The sequence below is a fragment of the Lagopus leucura genome, unplaced genomic scaffold, assembly GCF_019238085.1.
Source record: "Lagopus leucura isolate 7727_CA_CO unplaced genomic scaffold, USGS_WTPT01 Super-Scaffold_73, whole genome shotgun sequence".
NCBI classification, from domain to species: Eukaryota; Metazoa; Chordata; class Aves; order Galliformes; family Phasianidae; genus Lagopus; species Lagopus leucura.
The window spans coordinates 30,945,707-30,960,516 of NW_024962252.1; positions in this window are offsets into that span (position 1 = coordinate 30,945,707).

The window sequence follows — 14,810 nt, forward strand, 5'->3', positions numbered from 1 at the left end:
AAAATAAATGTAAATTTTTAAAAATCTTCACTACTTCATATCTATTTGTGGAACCAGAACAAGTGTTAAATATGATGAATTTTAGAAATACATTTGTCAATGCAGCATGCAGGTAGAAATAATGCTGCCAACTTTTCTTCCATTGTAGCAAATGTCATGTATTTTCTCAAAAAATACAAAGAGTGTCATAGGACCATTCCCCATAAAAGAAAAAATAAAAATAATTCATAATTTAAAAGTCTCTAAAAAAGTATCGTCCATAGTCCCTCTAAAATGAGAAGGCTTACACTTATACTAATATTTGAACCTTTTATTTTTGCATAATATGTCCTAAACTTCTAATCTAGTTTATAAACAATTTTGTTCCCACTGTATTTAATCTGCCTTCAAGCAAGAGGTATTCATTATAATCAAAACATATTTATTTTACTAGAATTTTTTTGTTTACTAGAATTTAAAATGTAAACAGCACCTTAACGACACTACTGCTGCTTTTGTTCTGTAGCAAATAGTAACTTATAGATGTCTTTAGATTTTTGAATTCTAGAGTCATAGTGGCCTCTATTGTTGTCATATTAGAATAGCATGTAAGTAGGTTGCTCCAAAAGTAATGCCCTCAGATTATTTCCATGTAAATTACAACAGATATAAAGAGCACAATAAGACTATTTGATAAGAGTAAATTTTCAGCTACAAAACACCATTTTTCAACATAGTCACCAGCAGGTGACACATACAGGGCTTTGCATTTAGCATAGTTTCACTGAGGCCAGATTGTGCCTCATCAGTCTGGTGGCCTTTTATGATGGAATGACAGTATTGTTGGACTAAGAAATGGTAACTGATGTCATCTGTCTGCATTTGTGCAAGGCTTTTGACATGGTCTCCCATCATATACTTATCTTTAAATTGGAGAGAGATGAACTTACAGGGTTGAGTGTACAGGGGTTAAAGAATTGGCTGGATGATGGTAACCAGAGGGTTGTTGTCAATGGCTCTAAATCCAGGTGGAAGCCAGTCCTAAGCAGTGACCCCCAGGGGTCCGTCTTGGGACCTATGCACATCTTTATCAACAACTATAGGATTGAGTGTATCCTCAGCAAGTTTGCTAATGATATTATGCTGCATGATGCAGTCAATCATCCAGAGGAATTTGGAAGGCTTGAAAACTGAGCCCATGAGAACTTAATGAGGTCCGATAATGCCAAGTGCAAAGGTTGGGTTGGGGCAATCTGTGATATAAGTACAAGCTGCGTGAAGAACTCATTGAGAGAAACCATGTGGAGAGGGACTTGGGAGTCCTGGTGGACAAAAAGCTGGAAATGAGACAGAAATGTGCACTTGCAGCCCAAAAGGCCAGTGGTACCCTGGGCTGCATCAAAAGAGGGGGGGCCAGCAGGGAAAGGGAGATGACTGTATTCCTCTACTTAGCTGCTGTGGGCTTTATCTGAAGTATTTTGTCCAGGCCTCATGCCCTCAGTACAAGAAGATGTGGAGCTGATCGAGCAGATTCAAAGGAGGGCCATGAAGATGATTACAGGGTGTCATGGTTTTGTGATTTTTGGCTTTTGGTATTCCACATCATAACATCATGTGGGGCACTGGGACTTTAACTGTCAATGCTCAAGTCCTGGGTACCTGCCCTGAAGAGAAGAAGAACTACATTCCCCAGGGGACCTTGCGGTCAGGGAGAGGAGGTTTAACTCCTGGCAAGGTCACCTGATGTGTTCTTTTCTCGCCTGCCCTTCGTCGTGGACACTGCTCCCGTCTCCCTGCTGCTCAACTGGACTGAGCATCTCACTTCAGCATTGTGGTGAGGCCTATCCACCTTTCGGACATTCTCTCTCTCTCATTATATTTGATTTATTAGCTTCAATTCTGATTATATTGTATTATAGTGTGTTATCTTGCATTCCGATAATATACTTAGTAAATTAGTTTGTTTCTCCTCAGATCGGTGCCGCTGTTTTTAATTATTTTGGGGTCCCCTGTTTCCTTTTTCCGGAGGTGCGGATCTGCAGATCCCTCCGCCCCGCTCGTCACGGAACCGGGCTGAACCAGCCCGTAAACCATTGACACAGGGCTGAAACATCTCTCCTACGATGAAATGTTGGAACATTTTAGCCTGGAGAAGGCTCTGGGGAGACCTCATTGTGGTCTTCCAATACTTGAAAAGAGATTAGAAGTAGGAGGGGGACTGATCTTTTATGCATGAAGATAGTGATAGGACATGGGGGAATGGATTTAAACTGCAAGAGGGAAAGCTTAGGTATGATATTAGAAAGAAATTCTCCACCCAAAGAGTGGTGAGGCACTGGCACAGGTTGCCCAGAGAAGTGGATGTCTCACCCCTGGAGATGCTCAAGGCCAGGACTGATGGGTTCCTGGGCAGTCTGATCTAGTAGTTGGCAACCCTGCTGACAGCAGGAGGATTGGAACTGGATGATCTTTGAGTTCCCTTCCAATCCAAGCCATTCTATGATTCTGTGATTTTTGCCAGCAATGAACAAGAGTCTGCATGCATCACTTTTAAAAACCTGCACTAGTGAAGGTGACACACTGTTGCTGACACCACTGCTGAAATGCACCACTGCTGAAATGCCTTACTATACTAACATGCGCTGTTCAGTCTGCACAAACATTCAGCAAGCGTTAATCAATACCAGTGGTTGCCATTTTATATTTTTTTTCACGTGGAGTTCAATGACACACCTTTTCTTCAAACAGAATTCCATGCGTCATGGTTTTATGATTTTTGGTTATCAGTATTCCACATCATAACATCATATAGTGCACTGGGAGTTAAAGTTTTAATGATCCAGTTCCAGGTATCTGTCCCAGAAGAGAAGAACTACATACCCCAGAGGTCTTTGCTGTCAAAGAGGAATCCCTGGCAAGATCACCTGACATCTCTTTTCCCTTTTTCGGTCTCCTCCCTTCTGCTCATCCCGACCGCACGCAAGGCCTCAGCGTTAGTGTAAGAACTTCCATTTTTTCAGACACTCTCTCATTCTACTTGATTTATTAGCTGCAATTCTAATTGTATTGTATTATATCGTTTTATAGCGTGTCATCTTGTATTCCGATATCTTACTTAGCAAACTTGTTTCTCCCCAGATTGTTGCTGCTGTTTTGTCTTGGGCCCATCTTTCTACACTTTTTTCCCTTATCCCTTTCCAGGGCACAGATCCGTGGGTCCCTCCACTCCACTAGTCACAGAACCAGGCCAAATCAGTGCATAAATGATTGACACCATGTCAGAAACCATGTCAGTTTTGTCAAATTACCCCTTTGCTGCCATTTGTCACATGGCAACAAAATGTAATGGAATATTGATGGGAAAGTTCAACATCTACTGCCATGTCACCAACGTTCTCCTCTGATGTCGTGAGCCCACAGAATAAAATAGGAGACATTAGTTCCGGAGCAGCACTTGTACCTCCGGTGTAGTAAATATACTACCTTTAGATGTTTTTCATTCTTTGAACATATGTAACAATTGTTCTTGCAAATTAAACCACCATCAACCATCTCCAACTGACAGACAAATCTTCTAAGAAATAATGTGATCCATCGAACAGTAAGTGAAACCAAACACTGTTTGGAAAGTAAGAGTAGTATGGAAGGCCCACATAATTTTCTCAGCATGTTGAGAATATTAGGAAAGTCACAGAAACTATTTTTCTCTCCTATAATGAGATCATCTATTGCGTGAAGATAAAAGATGGAACTGCATACAACTTTGGTCATCAACAAATATAGATTAGACCTGTTTTCACTCTAGCTTTTCCAATGCACTGAAGGCATTAATGCGGGAAAAAAAGAAAGATCCTTTTTTCCAAGTACCGTTGAACTCAGTTTAAAATACACAGCATGAGACTATTTTTGAGACTACCTCTCTCTTTGTCTTCGTTACTATTCAAAAGTTCTCAATAGTTCATTTAGATGATATTGCTAATTTTTAGATGAAGTCAGGATGAATGTCACCATAACCTATTAAATCTGAAGCCAGTTAACAGAAAACAACATAGTAATTACTTCATAATAGTTATAGATGCTATTTATATCAACTTTTCATGTATCAGAATGAGCTTTTAATCACAAAAAACTTGAGTATTAAAATTATCTATTTTTAACCTTTTTTTTTCCCCAATACTATCAGGAGAGAATTCAGTGAGGCACTACATTTCAATTTTATGAATTACTGAAGTCTGCTATTAGATATGCTGTTGAGAATAGACTAAAACTCAATTCCCTTGTTCCCTGTCCACTCAGGAAACATGACTGATTTTCCTAATTCTCACTATTATAATGTGATTTATATTCCTTTATATTCCAACAACATATGGCAAAATTATTTCCTTTAACAATTTTCGAGCCAAAAACAATCTCCTTTACTATACTGTTGAACATGTGAAAAAGAAAGGAGTCTTTTGCACAGAAGAACGAGACTTGTCCAGATACATGTTTAAGATTTCATATTGTACAGATAAATATCATTAATATTCTGAGGAAAAATAAGTATGAAATAATAGAATAAATGAAGATCTTAGTAATCGCATCTAAAGTAAATAATGCATATATTTGCTTTTTAAAATGTAATTTTTAAAAAAATTAAGTATTTGTTGATAATGCACGTTTTAAAAGAGAATACAGTAGGCTTTGCTGTCAATGTGCAAGAACCTGATGAATGAAACTTGGATAACATAAACATACAACTTAGAAAGGAGTCAGGTCTAGTACAAAGAAATCAAAGTTGTTCACAGACTTCTGTACTCATATTTCAGTGTCTTTGCAGCAAATAGACACATTTTAAGAGCTACTCTGAAAGTAATGCCTCCTATTTTATTAGACATGGACATTGGTGGTATGGCAGTAGAGGTTGAACCTCCCCACCAATACTACATTACATTTTGTTGCAATAGAGGGGCAGTCTGACACAATGGCATGGAAGTGTGTATGAAGCAACGGTGTGCAACTGAATTCCCCTATGTAAAAAAGTTTTACCCACTGACATTCAATGACATTTGCTGAACATTTATGGAGATCAAACAGTGGGTGAGAGCACAATGAGGTGGCACCATGATAGCAGCATAACCAAACAAATAACCAAAGACCCACCAAAACAGTGGGTCACCTCCACTGGTGCAGATATTTGTAAGAGTGGCATGAAGGCTCTTACTCATCACTGGTGAAAATGGATAGTTAATGGTAGTGTTAAAAAAGAGTAATCTGTAGCTGAGAATTGCTCTATTAAATGTTTTTGTTGTGCTCTTTGTATCTGTTTCCACAGAAATACATAGAAGGCATTAGTTTCAGAGCAATCTACATGCATTCTAATGGGCAACTTGATTCATGATATGAGCAGATTACTGTCAATCTCATAATTTATGTGGTTGTAAAGTCACCCATTTTATGTTAAATTCAGATAGTGAACTTTTCAAGCTGCTATTCCATTGCTGTCTTTTCATCAGTAAAAGAAAGGTATAATCATCAAGGTGGCAAAAAGGAAACAAAATAGACATTCATATATGAGATACTTCACTTTGACAAATGCTTGCTCCCTTTCAGATGTCAGTAAAGAAAAAAATTAAAGTAGCTTCTAATAGTACAACTAACTGGGAGTGCAAGTTAGTAGAAATAGTACTCTGTATGTGTCAAGGTACATGTTTGCCTTCTTTCAATGCCTTATTACTTACCCTGAAGAATAATTGCATTAGGTAGTTAGCTAACTCAGTACAAATTATTCAGTTGTTAAACAATTAGCATTACTGAAATAAGCACCAGGATTGTCTCCTAAAAGGTTTCTTTTTCACTGTGGACACAAGAAGAGCTTTAATTCACACGACAGAAATATTACTTCATAACAAACTGAAAATGGCCAGTAAGTGATGAGGAAAATACAAAACTGCAGGTTAGATAGCACATTACAAGAAAGGTTAATTTACAAGACCCTTCTTCTATAAAATATCTGCAGGGCACGCTGAGCAAATGACAGTTTATTCTAGAGATACAGTATTTTTTCCTCTAAGATGTGCTACGGTAAAAATGGGGTGGTGACCCGATTTCAGACATGTCCAGACATTTCCTTATTATTATTATTAGTTAATAATAATTATTTTTTGATTAAAATAGAAGCATTGAAGACAGGATTTCATAGAGTGGCTTTTTTTTTTTCTGGTCAGATTCAGAAACTTGGTGGTGAAATGTGCATTTAGAAGAGTTATTAAACCTCTTTTTGCTTTTTAATCCATTTCCAGATCTCTGTTATTTCTGTGTTATTCCACGCATAGTATCTGGACAGGTTTCATTTCTCACAGGTCATTTGAGCAAGAAGGAGGTGCTTACATGCATGTATGTGCTATTGATGTTCAGAGGCTACTAAAGATTCCCCATCTTTCTCAGAAACTCATGGCATCCTTGAGTTTCCATTTACCATTCCAATAGCAGAATTAAGACAGATAGTAAAAGAAAGAATTACAGCTGGCAGCAGATGTTATGAAATCTGCTTCTAGAGTACAATTGCTTATATAGACATTTTTGGACAAAGCTAAAAAAGGAAAACATATTTTTCACCCTGGCACACCAGCTGGTGTCACTGTTACAGAACTATATTACTTAGAAAAACACATATTAGAAATTTCATCAATGTTGACAACATGAGAAATGACAGAACAACAAACTAATATAAAAGTCTCTCATTCTACCATCACTCATGAAGCAAATGTGCTTATGTAAATAAAACAATGTAACTATACTTTTTCCTTTTAAAATGGTTAATCCTTGAGTGTTCTTATAGCTATTTTATCTGATAGTGTTGGATAGTGATAAGTGATGAAGTCATTGATTAAATCAATGTGAGAATAGTGATTGAGAAAATAAATAAACAGTAAAGATTTATCAGAGGTTGCTAAACTTCCAGGGCCGCTGTCCCACAGTATTCAACTTCTTTTCTGTTTTACTTCACATCAGGTGAGCAGGGGACCATAGTGGTATTTGGGACGATTTGCAAGTGTGGAGTGCCTGTGGGATGGGTGCATCCGTTGACCATCTGGTGAGAAGGAGACTCATGGGGTCTAGGCAGAGGTTTCAGATAGAGAGAAAGGCCATGCTGGTACTCATGAAAGGACATATGCTTGTGAATCTGGTATGTGCTGTGTGAATGCCTGTACCTGTAAGCTACAGGACCAGTGAGCCTTACATAAGTTCTTTGCAAGGCAGCACTTCGTGGCAGTTGGTACAGCCACCCTGATCCATGTTTGTGTCTGCTTTCTCTTGGATACGTGCTGAATGTGCAAACAGTAGAGCAGCAGCCATGTCTACTGTGCCTTTGTTGTGGGGATGGAGAACTTGGATCTCTGAGCTCTTCCTCCTCTCTGGAGGAGAAAGTCCCTGGCCCAGAGCTGCTGGACACAGTAGGCATTTATAAGATCCCTTAGTGCACAGAGCCTTAAAAGCCTCTTTTGTGATCTGAAAGAGCTGGAAGTATCTAACTTGAAGATGTTGGCCCTCGTACCATAAAATGGTGTGTAAGCTGCATAAACTGCTACTGAGCTGCAAAATCTTTTGGAAACAAACAGCAGAGGAAGTGAGGCAAATTTAGTAGATTGCTTTCTCAATAACACTCATTAGAAAATGACAGTTCTTTACAATTTAAAAGTTTCAGACTTTTTTTGCCTTGGACCGTATTAGTGGAATAGAGGTTGAAGCCAGAACTTGACAACTCATCCAGGACACAACCTATTCCACTACCTGAGATGGCTGTTATTGTCCAGCCCTCAAGGAGCAGCGGATTCAAGCCTAACTCATGTATAATTTATACATTTGTTTTCATGCAAATATTGCCTTGAACAATTTTTGCTCTGACATTCTGTTATAGTATTCTAAGTTTCTTAAAGATAACAAGTATATCCCACCTCAGCCTGCACTGTGCTGGTCAAAATAAATGAAGTTATACTATTCTTCTCCGGTAGGCTGCCTAATCCAGTGGGAAACTTGGAAGCTGTTTTGATCTCAGAGGTAACATCTATGTTGAACATAACTGAGTAGGAAAAAAAACACACCTCTATAGTAACTTTTCCCAACCGTACTGTAAATATCTCTCCTGACACAATTTAGGTTTTCCTTGGCCCTTTTTATGGTGAAATCACAGCAGCAACTCTGTTACTAATCTCTGAATTTGGTCCAGTCTTCATACTTTTCTTTCATTTTCCCTTGAGGAGCTTACAGCACAAACGCTTGTATTAATGCTGAAGTGTATTACTACACACTCTGTAGTATGACATTTCATTTCAAATCCCTCAAACAAGTTTTAAAGGTTAAATTTTAAATAGTGTGCAGCACAGGGTCTGAGTCCTTTGTGGGTGAGAAGGACGTTAGATGGGATTTTTCACCCCCTGAGGCAACCCTCCAGTTATCCTCTAATCATTACAGAGAGAATCCACTGTTTCCAAGGCCCCAGACCTCACCGTCAGGGCTTCATTCACTGGTAGGTTAAGGCACATGTATGCAGATCTGGATCAGGTAGTTAAGTTCCAGCAAGGGAAATTATACCAGCAATATCCAGCCTTGGCACTCCTTCTTCACAGTCACACCTCACTGTAGAAACCTGGGATGAAAGCTCTCTCTAGAGGTCAGATAGCATAAGGTAAGCCTTCAGAGTATCATTTGCAAGTAATCTTTATTGAATCTAAAGTTCCCAAGACCGACTAAAGCAAGAACTATAGTGCCATAAGTAGACATTAAGCCTCAGAGGGGGAAGATGGGTGAAAAATCATAGAAGTACAAAAGCACTGCATGATTCTGACAACAAGGCTTACAAAATGCCTTACAAACCAACTTTTACTTTATTCTGCTATTTATAACTTAGGAAGACACTGCTGTCGTGGTCAGCCTTGGACTAAGTGAAATGAAGGGAAAAAACTTCCTTCAGAAATAACTACACTGAAGTTAAAAAAACAAACAACAACAACAATTTATAATAGCTGAAATTGCTACCACAATGCAAGACTGTCTCTAGGGCATTCCATTTTCCCTAACTACTGACACCATAGCAAAAATGCTAGCATAATAAAATGGAGGAAAAATCTCCCTAAAAAGGATGGCTATTTTTAGGTTGCTTATCAGAAACTCTTTTCCTAAAGCTAGATATTTATGTGACATAGATTAAAAGTTTGAAATATAATTTTAGTCTTTATTAGCCTACATTAAATGTTCTCCCAAGAGATATTTTAATGCTCTAGTATAATTTATTACAGAAAGATAAACTAAAATAAAATCAAGTTTAATCTATTTACAACACTTGTTTTGGCTGTGATAATTTCATTATTTATAATTGCAGTTTAAATGACCATAATGACATAACTTTCAATATTTGATACATTATTTAGATTAACCATATTGCAATGGAATTTTAAACATTAACAGCAGCTGATTAATCTATTTAACAGTCACCAACTGATGAATATATTACAGCATACAACAATTCACAACAGCTATTGCCATAAGATTTATGGTGCTCCTCATGAAAAATAAAACAGATGTACAATTTACATTTTTCACTCATTTTGATTCAGTGTTCTGAATATAAATTACAAAAAAAAAAAAAAAAAAAAAAAAAAAAAAAAAACCTGACAACATTTTAAGTTTTTAAAATATGAACAAGAAAAGCAACAAATTACAGTTTAAGAATCACAAATAAGGACTAGAGATAAAGCAATTAATTTGGTGGGAAAAATCCACACCACAGTTCAACTCACATAAAGTTCAGAAAGTTTGCTTTTATTCAGATAAGAATGATGGCATTTTCTAGCTGTAAGCCACTCTGTCCAAAATAAACTTCTATGTATATAACCTCTGACTCCAATGCAGCATTCACAGGGACTGTACCAATCCTGTTATCTCTGGATCACTGGAGTTTTTTCAGGTCCAGCTTTGGAGGCTGGGACTCTGTACTGCAGTGGTACTGAAGTGATACATGCCAAAATGTCCTGGGAGTGCTTTCTAAACTATGAAAGAACTTGTATCCACCTCAAAGACACCGCAATTTAACAACCTCTCATACTAGCACATATTTTAAGTGGTAATTCTTAAAAAGGGATACAGAAGACAATGACTTAAGGTGCTCTTTCATTCCTGATACAGGAGGAGAAGCCTTTCATGAAAAGTCAGAGTACACAGTTCTGGGCAATGACAGTTACACCAACAGGCTAAGACTGCTTTCAGCTGTACTCAAAGACCTTTTTCTTGCAAGGCACATGGTGTTTTGAAACAGTAAAGTCCAGCTGACTACAAGAAAAAATGCTTGAAGATCTTCCAGGCATAATCAGAATTTGTAGATCTGATCCCTGGGAACAGAATTGGCCATGAAGTCCTTTAGAAATCAATCCCTTTACCCCAGCTGTCCAAAAACAGGACAGTGGGAAATCAGAGAACCAAATGCAGATAGAGAAGAAAACTAGCAAGTAATTGAAACAATACATTATTTCTTCCTTAATCTTAACACAAACCGTTTCTATCTGTATTTTTGTATTATTCCTTATTTTAAAATTTATGCTGATTTTTGTAACAATTTGGTACTAAAACTATTCACTTGTTAAAATAAGATGTGGGGGGATCATTTATCTGTTTATTTACTTACTTATTTTCTGCATAATGCATTTTTACTGGTGCACTGTCCTGAGCAGGCATTCTTGATTCAGCCTATTCCCAATTCATGCCACAGCTATTCCTGTTATGTGGGTAGACCCTCAGCCCTTATACTGCAGGTCCATAGAAGCTAAAATTGTCAAGAACAGTTTTATTTAGCTGATGTCTCTCCTATCACATCTCTGCAGATGAGTGCTTACAGTTTGGAAAGGCCTTCCTACTACTCTTCTAGAAGCATTTCATTACTCCCCTGTAATTGGGATTGCCTAAGAAAAACCCAGTGTTCCATGAAGTGTCTTGGATGATATGGCTTTCTACATTTTGGTGTGGAGGAGGAGGTCACGTAAATACAGATTTATCAACACAAACCATTTGCGGTAAAAACAGACCACTGGAAGGTGCATATAGATAACACATGATATTTTATAACATATTCCAGGATATTTTCATCAATGGAAATTTGCTGAGTTCTGATATAAGGAAAAGTGTGTTTGTATATATTTACGGTTGTATGTCTTAAGCATTGCCATACCCATGTTTATTCAAAACCAGCCATTAAAAATCATTGGGCATCACCAATACATCTTGCTAGTCTGTGGTTCTTCCCGAGGATTAGTTAAAAAAAAAAAAAAAAAAAAAAAAAAAAAAGGAGGGGAGAAGGGAATTGCATAGCAGAGAATTGGAAAAGCACTTATGTATTAACCTCTGTTATTCTAATCAGACAGTATTTGACACAGGTGCAGTGAAACTTTGTACTGAACTTGATCTTTTGCAGTAACTCCAAAACACTTATTTTAAGCTTGAACAGAGCATTCCTGAATAGCATATATATATATATTAAATCTCACATGGTGCTGCACCAAGCATGTTAATTATGCTTTCAGCAGAATATTACATATTTTATGCAACAGTATTCCTCCTCTGCACAGCTCCACATAAATTGACAGTGCCAACATGTCATTCACTTCAGCATAACTTCATACAATAAAAATGCACAGAAATATTGCAACCAAAATCCAGAATGTCCAAAGAATTAAAATATAAACAGTACCACTTCATTCACTTGCTCCCAAACTGCTAAAGCAGACAATGTGGCTTTTGGAATAAACCTAAATCCATTACCACAATTCATAACCCAAATTCAGCGTTCAATGCCACAGATAATAATATTTGGATAACCAGTATCAAATCAAAGGAACATTTCACAGCAGACATATGCTATCAATAACAATCAATAAATAATATTAGAATTTCAGTTATTAGTCTTCATTACTGTTTTGTTAAATAAAACAAGAAACATTATGCATAATGTATCGCTGTTTTGAAGAAAAGATGCATTTAAAAGCAAACCTTTTGCAAAAAAATTTCCCTGCTAATGCTTTCAGACTACAATGCAGTGACGTTTTAACTTCTTACAAACAACTTTCATGAGCGAAATATATTCCAGGGCAGACTAGTATTAAAAGTGCCTCAGCAGAAACAGAAATAAAAGAAGAAAAAAAATTATTTTCAAAATAATCTCAGAACTGATTTCTTCGCAGCTCTACACCAGAATCTGAGCACAGACTGATGAATTTGGATGAATGATTAAAAAATAGCAGGATTGCAAGGTAAAGAAACGGGTTCTCTCAGAACTTGTTGTAACCGCGAAAAACCACTAGAGGGCAAAGTTTCCATAACAAAAAAAGTACCCAAGCCCGGCAGTCTTGTAAAGAGAAAAGTAACGGTGGAAAATAAACCGAAGTAGCTTTGGTTCTTTTTTAAAACAAGAAGAACTAAGAAAAAGTGTGTAGTCACAATAGAAACTGTGATTTACATTTTCATTTTCAATTGTTGTTGTCAATTACTCTGTATTGCATGTTCTTTCTTGTTCTTCAAATAACACTTTTTTTTTTTTTTCCCGCAAACAGTTACATGAGAGAAAAACCTATCTTGAATCTTCAGAATGAAAAAATAAAATTAATTAATTAATTAATTAAGCAGTACATGCTTAGGCTTGCAAATTTGTCACAGCAGAAGATAACTAGAAAGACCCAGAAGTGTCTTTTACACAGTACTAGCTTTCATTTCATCAGCAGTAAGAGTAAACATACATTGCACTTTTTAAAAACCCAGAGGCATCTACAGCCTTTATTGCTTTAGAAAGTGCTCTTCACAGTCATCAGTGTCTTTTTGCAAAAAATCATTATAGGAATACTATTGTTAACAACTTCCATATGAAATATTAAAATCTGAGACTAATGTTACAAAGGGAAATAGTTATTTCAAGATTCAACCATTACACATCTTTCACTCCTGCTAAACTGCTTGATCTGAGGGCCCAAGCATCACGCAGAGTACACAAAGTCGGATGCCTCAGTGTGCTGAGAACTGACAGGATTGAGAGCATCTGTGCAGAAAAGAGCTCATGGATGCTGATGGGCACCAAGTTGAACATGAGACACAAAGAAGGCTAATAGTATCATGGGCTTTAGGCAAAGTACCACCAGCAGGTTGAGGAAGACAATCAACCTTGCGATGTCAGCATTGGTGATGGCACACCTGTCCAGTTCCGGGCTCCCAGTACAAGAAAGACATGAGCATACTGGAAGGAGTCTAACGTAGGGCCGCAAAGAAGATTAAGCCTACAGAGGTCCTATCCAACCTCAGTTATTCTGTCAACTACACTGACATCCATAGTGACTGTATTCTCAGCTGTCCAGATATGCAAAGATGCATAGCCTTGTTTGTAGGAGATCTGGAAGACACTGTGAAATGCAAATAACTGGTTAGGCCCAAAATATAAATAATGGCTTCATCTTCTTTAGTTTTCATTATAGCATGACAGTGGCCTTGTAGATGGTAGTAAATGAAATGTGAGTAAGAGGTGTATAAAGATGTTATATTAGATTAGAAGCAGATCTCAAGGAACTATACCTTTTCAAATCATGAGCAACACATGGTTTTGGATGTAGTTTTCCATCTACGACTTAATTTTTTTCCTTTAAAAAATGAAAGTTGTATCCTAATATTTGGAAAATGAAATAAGCTCCTTCAGTAAGATAATGAAATAAGAGCTCATCCATCCAGACACTAAAGCACTGACAGTGAAATCTGTAGTTTAGCTAGAGAAAATAAAGATTAATAGAAGTTTAATCTGAGCAAGGAATGGGGATAATAGGAGGCAACACCAGACCATTAAATAGGAAAGTTCTGGGGCTAGGGTGATTACATGGGGAAGCAAAGACTGGCTTTGCTTCTCATCTCTTTACAAATTTCCATTGATGGAAAAGGAGCTTTCATCACAAAGATTGAAGGAAAAGGGGAAAAATAAACCACACGATTAAATCTCATGAAAGACCATGTTAGTGGATATTCACCAATACAAAATACAAGGTTGTGCACTGATATCTAAAAATATTTAAAAGAAAACTAATTTTTAATTTTGAATTTATTTCCATAACATGAAAACAGAAGGATCTGATTGTGCCTGTAGATCTAATATGATATTAACATGATATAGCTACCTGAAGGACAGTATTGGCACATTGTCTTTATGATATAGATAGATTAATCAAAATGGAAGAGAATTAGGAAGGACTGTTAAGATGATGAGGACAATGGAATGCTTGTCATGAAAGAGAGGAGTCAGCTTTTTTAATCCACGAAAATTAAGGATGAGATGCAACTTAATTCTTCTTTCTAAAACCCTTCAGGATGAAGAAGAGTGACTTAATCTAAGAAAAAATGTCAGCTAACTGCAACTGTGAATAAACTGACAAAAAAAGAATTAGTAGAAGTCCTCGAGCAGCCTTCAAAGGGGAATTGAAACAGAAAAGGAGGACAAGGAATGTATGTACAAACAAAAGAAAACAAAACAAAAAAACTACTTTTGAGATGGGCTTTGATATTCTAACAGAGTTTAGATTTTTGCTCTTGCGCTCACTACAGAAAAGGCACAAAGTCCCTTTTAGCCCTGTTCCTTTTTTGTGAGCACAGCTTGAGAACAATGTTAGATCTTGTAAATCGAAAAATAAGAAAATTCTACTAAAAGAAGCCTAGGTATATATTTCTCGGAACAGATCAGTACTCTTGTGAGGATTTGAGCAGTTAGGCAACACATGTTGCAGTACACTGAGGAAATTCAGACATTTTATTACATTAGGCAGCAACTGAGAGGTCTG